The following is a 7,518-nucleotide window of genomic DNA, read 5'->3' as shown; positions in this document are numbered from 1 at the left end:
GATATATAAGTTAGTGAGAACCATATGCGTCTGGCCGGTCTTACTGGGAATATATAAGTTATATAATGAAAACCATATGTGTCTGGCAAGCGTTACAGGGGATATATAAGTTAGTGAGAACCACATGCGTCTGGCAAGTCTTACTGGGAATATATAAGTTATATAATGAAAGGTGTCTGGCAAGTATGACTGGGATTATATAAGTTAGTGAGAACCACATGCGTCTGGCAAGTCTTACTGGGAATATATAAGTTATATAATGAAAGGTTTCTGGCAAGTGTTACAGGGGATATATAAGTTAGTGAGAACCATATGCGTCTGGCAAGTCTTACTGGGAATATATAAGTTATATAATGAAACCATATGTGTCTGGCAAGTGTTACAGGGGATATATAAGTTAATGAGAACCACATGCGTCTGGCAAGTCTTACTGGGAATATATAAGTTATATAATGAAAGGTGTCTGGCAAGTATGACTGAGATTATATAAGGTATAGAGTAAGAACTACAGGTGTCTGGCCAGTATGACTAGGGTTATATAATGTATATAGTGAGAACAATAGGTCTGTCAAGATATACTGGGGTTATATAAGCTAGAGAGAAGACAGCACTTGGCAAATGTGAGTCTGATGATGCAGTAAGACTCACAGACTTCTTGGTAGTGTGTTTTCATGGCGAATAAGGAACTGGAAAATACATTTTGCTACCAAATGAAGATAGTGAGAAACTGTAAATTTCTTATATAATGTAAGCTGATGTCAAGCATAGCACTGGCAAGTGTAGTGGAGTAGTATCAAACCATTAAATCCACTTCTTTTTTCGCTCTCTTCAGACTGAATGAAATGGTATTTATAATGTTCACACTTAAACATGGAGTTAGCATACATGGATACATACCACAAAAGCGGGCACATGAGGTTTATTCCTCTCTTTTTTTCACTGTAACATACGCTAGAGCGTGAAGTTGAATAACGGGGAGAGATTTACGTTTTATACTGTTTGTTTAACGGCTTCCAGTTTACGCCTTGCCTTGCTCTAGAAATCTGGGATGTGATAGTGCTAGTCACAGTGCTAAAACCCTAATATTTCTGTAGTTCATACCGGCGGTAAGCTACGGTCGACATGGATAAAGACTAAGAAGTGGATATAAATTCTTTGTTAAACTTTATCTGCTAGCTAGATATAGATAAACATTTAAAGATAGATAGGTAGATTGATATCATTTTTCCTTTTTGCAGTTAGCTTAGTTTCGTATTTTAAAAGAGTCTCTACAAGGACTATTACATTTCAATAAAAATCTGTAGAAATGATAGATGATTACGTTTATCTCAGAAACTGCAGGAAGATTCATATGGCTCGCAGTTAGTCACGAACTAAAAAACGATGTGGGAAACCTATGTTAAACTTTATATAAAGAAGATATGATTTGAGCCATTCTATCCGTTGTTATTAGAAGAAAGTATACGTGTAGTCCCCGTTCTGGGAGTCTTCCACAAGTTATTCAGTGTTTGAAACACAACTTTCTTCGTCCCTCCCCAGTGTTTGATATACCGTCGCTGTATTCGTTTTTCCTGCGTTCTGGTGAAACATGAGACAAGGCTTTGAGAAATTCGGTAATGACCATGTCGGTCCCCGTGATGTTTCCGCTTAGTTAGATAGAAACACACTTGCAGAGTATGAGCATAGTGCGTTATTACTAGGATTGCATTAAAAATTACATTACTCTGTAGTTATAAATTACTTTTATCGAATCAGTAAATGTCTTGTAGCATGATTTGTGCTCTATATGTTTTGACGTTACACTGCACTAGTTTGAGTTGTGGTAACACACAAAGATTAAGTATTAATTTATTTTATTAATTTTTTTATGCATGATGTGAAAACCGCGCGAACGTTGATCTTTCGAATAATTTTATTACAATGTTTTAAAACATTTTATGAGTACAAGTTTTTTTTATTATTTTAGGGAAAAGCTACACAATTGGTTATCTGCCAGAAAAAATCGAACTCCAGATTTTATCGTTTTAGGTGTGTAAACTTACTGATAGCCTACCGGAAGACGAATAATAATTTGCTTGTCGTTAAGCGCAAAGCTAAAGAACGGGTTATTTGTGCTCTGCCCACCGTGGGTATCAAATCCCAATTTTTAAGCACTGTAAGCTCTCAGACTTGCCGCAGAGTATCCAGGGGGCATGAACAATAGTTTTTGTTTACGTGTTGTTGAGCACAAACCTACACAATGGGCTATCTGTGCTCTGCCAAACTCGGGTATCGAACCCCGATTTACCAAATATTAATGTTGAAAATAAGGGCATCGTCAAAATAAAATTTACGAAAACTAAAACCTAGCAAAATTATATTTAGTTAAATGATGATAATTTGCATTTTCAGTTAAGGTTTGTCTTTGTACTTTTATATTCATATATATATATATGTGTGTGTGTGTTTTTGAAAATACATTTGCTTATTGATGCTACCTAACACTGTGCGGGTTGAAATTAAGATCTATCAGTAAATTGCCGCCAGCCAAAGACATCCTTTTGTGAAAGATGAGTGACGTGTTCTTAGTTAATATTAACGTTACAGTGGATGCGTTGAACATTACCCGCGTCTGCCTTCATTAAGCCTAGTGTCAGAATCGTCAGCAGTGAAACAGGGTCTGTTAGTTTGGCGTCAAAGACTAATTTGAACTACTTAAGCGTTACAGAATTTAAACCATGGAAGATACTAACTGATACGTCGTGGTTATCTTCGTGATAAACGTTATCACGATAACTTCAGTTGTTTTTCTTTAATCCTAGTTATGTACTGACTTAGTCATCTTACGTTTCATTGTACTGAAGTACGTGGTCGTTACGGGGAGTGGAATTTAAGCTTCGGGAGATTGGTTTCCCTTATAACTTCGAGAGGTCTTCTTAAAATATTTTATTGCTTTTCTGTTTCATTAGGAATAACTGCCTTTCTAAAACGGGATTAGTAGGGTTGGATGTGATACATTATGGGCTTGAGTACCCATATCTATTCTTGTTTTTAAGTTAGAATGTCATTCCACGTGCAAGGCTTGAGAGCAAAGATTAAACTTAATTGATGGTGTATCTTCGCTGCTATGTGGGCTCTACTTTTGTAGTTATCTTTCTCACATTTTGTCACTCCCAAACTGCGCTACATACACTAGCTTTAAGAGTGATTTGGTAGAGTAGATTGTAATAGTGTTAAATCTTTAATGAGCTACATCTGTCTGAAGTTTGTGGTGGACGATTAAAAGCGTCGTCCAAACAGATTTTATAGCAGGCGCAGTTCAATGAAAATGTGACGTTAGTTTACACACTACTTTTACTTAGCCGTACTTAGTTTGCACACTACTTTTACTTGGCCGTACTTTCAGAATGATGATACTTGTTTTTGGTCTAGTTGTTTGAAGTTATAAATATCCTTTGGAAAAAAAAACAACTAACATAATTGATATGTTTTCTTGAAAGATAAATAAATAAGTAGATAGATAGAAAGTTTGTTTTAAGGTCCACTTGTGCGTGTAAGATGATCAAATAAAGACGCACGAGCTGAAGGTTAAATTTTTATTTCAATAGAGGGAGTACTTTCACAAGAATCGTGTAATGAAAGCGTTTCCTTTATTAAAATAGAAACTTGGTTTTCAGTTCGTGCCTCTTTATTATTTTTACACGCACATACATAAATATATATATATATATATATTCATATAGTGATTATGGAAACTATGACGAAACAGAAATAGTATAAAAGGTAAAGAACCAGAACACAACCTTTATATCGTGATAAAATGAACCAGAATACAGTTTCTATGATTTGTCGTTATCCAACCAACCAGACAGTACAAGTAGTCATACTATATCCAATAGTGTTTATTGTACTTGTAATCTAGTCGTGGCTTCAAGAGCTGAAATACCACATGATGAGAGTATGTAAATCAAAGTTTTGGCTGATCAAGGATACTCCACGCGAAAAATGGGAACAATACAATGACAGTAAGAGATGTGTGCAAGACTAAAGACAGTAAGTGAAGCTGCCACTGATATTAATATAATTAACCGAGGTAGAAAACCGAAACTTTCCAAAAGCTATGTTAAGTACAAATCTTGCCAACTGCATTGTTGTAAATACCTTGACGACAGTCAGACGGCCCAAAAATATCATTAATAGCAAGTGTTTCCAACTGATGAAACAATGTATTATAGTCTTTATAGAACGTAAGAAAAGTATATTCAGTTAGCTGTATTCAACACCAGGTTGACGTTTAGTTTCGATCTAAGGAGGTAACTTGTTCTGATCGAAAGTTAATATTAAATAACACGAGGTGGCCTCGATGAACATGTAGCTGCTCAAAAACCGCTGATGGGAAGAGATATAATCAAACCCAAAGGTTAAAAGAGTGGAATGAGTAAAGATGAAGAAGATCCCTCTACACGCTTCTCTGTCATCGAACAGGTTGTCGTTGATTGTTGCCAGACAATTCTAACTTAGATTGATTTGTAAAGAGTAAACAGTTCAAGGTTGGGTTGCATCTCAGTCAATGATTTCGGGGACCTGTAGGAAGTTGATGGCACCTTGACTGTTGACAAGTACAGTAGATTCTGATCCATCGTGCCATTTCCTCAGGAACACGACTTCCAGCAAGACAATGATCCCAAGCGTACAATGTTTTGACATTACATCTTAAGGTAAAGATTCCAATGGAACATTCACAACCGTAGCTCAATCTACACAAAGTCCCAATGTGAACATTCTTGAGGCTTCACAGGCTTGTGTGCAAACTTAGAAGGTTAAAAAAGAGATCAAACAAGTTGACTGAAATACAAGATACTTGGAACAATACTGCAAATCTACATTGATGAACTGCAAGGCAGCATGAAAACTAGATTTAATACAAAGGGCCCCTTATTCAAAATACTAGTGCATTTTACACCTTGTATTTTCTGTGATAATATTCTATGCCATTAATATATACCGTCTTTAACTCCTGTATGTGTATCACTTGCTTCATACCATAATTACTCCCAAACGGTATATATATATATATATATACACACACACCCTACACAAAAACACAAATGATTGGTAAGGACACGATGTAGAATATGAATTGCCATAACTAATATTTTTGCCCCTGGTCTTCTTCGTGGCTTGTGATTACATATTTTATAAACTGTCTTCATCTTGTTGTAATTCAGTTGAAGTGTGGAGATTTGGAAATGCAGATGGCGCGAAACATTTACTCATTCAGGAGGACTACATTACAGAACTTTATTTCGTGAAATTTTCCCATTTTGCTATTATAAAATCATTTTAGTACTTAGAAAGGTAGGGGTATATCAGTAGTGTTAATTCTTATCGGTAAAACATGGGGGTCCGTTATGTGCTTTGTTTGGGAGAATGTTGTGAACACGGCTCTTGTACTGCTTTTGTGGATCTAAATCTGTGTAACTTATCTTCTTTAAAGTTTCAAGCGAAATTTCACTTTTAACTGAAATGGATAGTATATTCTTAGGCTATTTTTGATGATAATCTGTTTAACTTTCTTCGCCATCTCCGAGATGCCACAGTTCGTGGAGTAACCTGTTTTTTACCCTTCTGAAATCATGTCTTGCCCTGGTGACAGGTTATTGCTCTACAGTACAATTTTCACTGTACGAAACTACTGCATTATACATGGAGACCTGTTCTGTCCCCTTCCTTTTCATATGCTTTCAACGTCCGTCAATTTTGCAAGGGCTCATTTGAGCAACCAAAAGTGGTGTCAGCACGTTAGTGTGCAGAGGTCACCTTGGTGTTTTATTTCGACCCTCTGGATGCTTAACTTACCATTATAACCGCAACCTGCAACCACTATAAATCTATTGAAAAATCTTTTGCAACACGCTTTGCAGTGTGGTCAAAATGTTGTGTCATTGGCAGGACGATAATAAATTACCCGGACTTCTGCACAGAATTAAATTGTCATAAGCTTTGTACAATGTAACGTAATGATATACCTACGATTTATGACAAACCAGGCATTATCGATAGCTAGCCTTGTAATGCCGTGCTTTAAAATAATTTGATAAAAGAGGGCGTAGGCTACGCCTTTCACTAGTTTGAACTGTAGCACATGAACCATTTGTCCAATGCTAAGATTTTCGTGCTATACGCGACATTAAACGTCTCTTTTGTTTGACATCGGCTTCAGGTATTTTGATAGAGATCTCCTTGCTCCTTTGAGCCATCATTCGTGTCATTAAGGAGGTAAAACTAAAATGGCTGCCAAACTCTAAACATTCGTCCTACTGTTTATATATTTAAACTTAATCTTTATGGGCTCCATCTGAGTTCCTCTAATAAACTTCATCGAAAGTGGTTCAGCCAATTCCTTAAAAATGTGCAAAAATGACACCAGACAGACAAATATATATATATACAATTTTTATTTGATTTATATACTGTTTTGTTAGAAAGACATCTATGCTACAGCTTTTCTAGCCCTTTTCCGATCTTAGTGAATTATAAACATATATTCACGATCCATGATATTTAAATAACGACGTGCACTTAGGTGTTTTATTTCATATATATATATATTATAATGTTTTGATTTAGTAGCCCGTGAGCTTTTCAGGATAATTCCCTCTTGCACGTAAATTATTATAAAATGAATGAGAATTAAGTTTCTAAAAAGGCAAAAATTTAAAGCTTGTATGTTTCATCAAATAATTCTGCATTTTAACACTTTGATGTTTGCACCATTTGGCCCCTGAGTGACACAGTGTTATTTTTGCACTCTTACAACGCTAGAAACTGGGTTTCGATACCCATGGTGAGCAGAACACAGATAGCCCTTTGTGAAGCTTTGTGCTTAACTTCAATCACATACAAATTGCACTATTTGCTGTATTTTTTTCAAAAAAATTTATAGTTGTCCTTCCAGTTATTTCTGCAACTAGAACTCATGTTCTTTGGTTTTGGATGTAATATTCGACTAGTTACGAATCGCGCGGAAACATTGAAAATGTTAATTCATCTGTTTGAGCTGCCTTAACGACATGCTACTTTTAAACATTTTTTCAGTGTTTTATTTATTTTCAATATAAATTGCAATTATGTTCTGAGTTTGCTTTTCGGCTACTTGAATAACGACAGTATCGATAGTTGACTGCAGTATATTAAAAATATGAATGTACATATATATATTTTTCAGATCTGTTTGATTTCGTCAAAAGTAGTACTTATACGTAATTTATATGTGCTCTGTAAGTCGTTCTACCACAAAAAAAACAACAAATCAGTGAATAGATAATAATAATAATAATTATTGCTACTCCCAGAGAAAGTTGTTCATTGAATGCACTACACTTTTCAGATTTTTCAACTGACGCCACTGATCCTAATGATATGCATGACACATTTTAACTAACGTCATTGATACTATTAGGATGCTTGACTAATTTTCAACTAACGTCATGAATACCATTGGGATGCTTGACAGATTTTCAACTAACGTCATGAATA

General features: G+C 35.4%; 1 protein-coding gene across 1 annotated transcript in view; it reads left to right on the top strand.

Annotated features, from left to right (window-relative positions):
* The window catches only part of LOC106470783 (myb-like protein P), a gene marked incomplete at its 3' end in the record, with an annotated part of 74,713 nt that overhangs the window by 12,244 nt on the left and 54,951 nt on the right, over positions 1-7,518 (top strand). The gene's annotated exons all lie outside the window — the stretch shown is intronic.

Source organism: Limulus polyphemus, unplaced genomic scaffold, assembly GCF_000517525.1.
Source record: "Limulus polyphemus unplaced genomic scaffold, Limulus_polyphemus-2.1.2 Scaffold4215, whole genome shotgun sequence".
Lineage (NCBI taxonomy): Eukaryota > Metazoa > Arthropoda > Merostomata > Xiphosura > Limulidae > Limulus > Limulus polyphemus.
Note: the sequence above shows the minus strand (reverse complement) of the source record. Positions and strands in the feature narration are given on the sequence as shown.